General features: G+C 32.6%; 1 non-coding gene across 1 annotated transcript; it reads right to left on the bottom strand.

Annotated features, from left to right (window-relative positions):
- Positions 1-307: 307 nt before the first annotated feature.
- LOC127490841 (U6 spliceosomal RNA) lies at positions 308-411 on the bottom strand. The gene has a single exon (XR_007919235.1). It is a non-coding gene; the product is annotated as a U6 spliceosomal RNA (small nuclear RNA).
- Positions 412-820: the final 409 nt, after the last annotated feature.

Here is an 820-nt window from a genome sequence, read left to right as displayed (position 1 = left end):
CTTTGTCTTTTGGGCTCTTTTTCAGCCACATTGTGGATAAAATACAGTGGCTATTGCTGATATGCTACCTAGCAAGACTTTTTGTTTGCTTGTTTTACAAAATCCAGAGTACATTAAAAAAAAAAGTGTGGAAAATAGAATTAAAATGTAAGTTTGCTTTGGCTCAAAATATGTTGAAATCCTTGCACATACAAATTCTTGAAAGAGTTCACTGAAAATGTGTGTTAGTGAAAAACTTGTTCCTGGATTTCATAATCTTTTGCATCAAAATATATCTATTCTTTTCAATTTTTATTTTTTCATATTCAAAAATATGAAATGCTTTACAAATGTGCGTGTCTTCCTTGCACAGGGGCCATGTTCATCTCTGTATCATGGTAATCTCTGTATATGTGCTGCCAAAGTGAGCACCAAAATATATTCATCTTTTAATTCCACTTGTACTCTAACTCCTTGGAGGACCCTCATACCCACTTGATAAAGTCATTTGAAGTAAAAGTAATATTTTGGGGCAATAAATGAGGAAATATCTTTTTGAAGGAAACCAATGCTTTGGAAAAATAATTTTTTAAATGTATATTTAAAAATAGTTTCATCGTTATGTGATTTTGTTCCTGCAATGGAAACTGATACATGTTGTCAATTAGGTTCTAATATTTCCTATACATTTTATTTATTCATTTTCATTGTGTTTTTAGAATTTTATTTGAAAGAGAGACACACAGAGGGAGACAAAGACAGAGAAAGATCTTCCATCTGCTGGTTTATTCCCCAGTCTCAAAAACTGGGGCTGGGCCAAGCAGAAGCCCAAAGCTAGAAA

Source organism: Oryctolagus cuniculus, chromosome 6 (genome assembly GCF_964237555.1).
Source record: "Oryctolagus cuniculus chromosome 6, mOryCun1.1, whole genome shotgun sequence".
NCBI lineage: Eukaryota > Metazoa > Chordata > Mammalia > Lagomorpha > Leporidae > Oryctolagus > Oryctolagus cuniculus.
The sequence above is the reverse complement of the archived record's forward strand: the minus strand, read 5'-3'. Positions and strand labels throughout refer to the sequence as shown.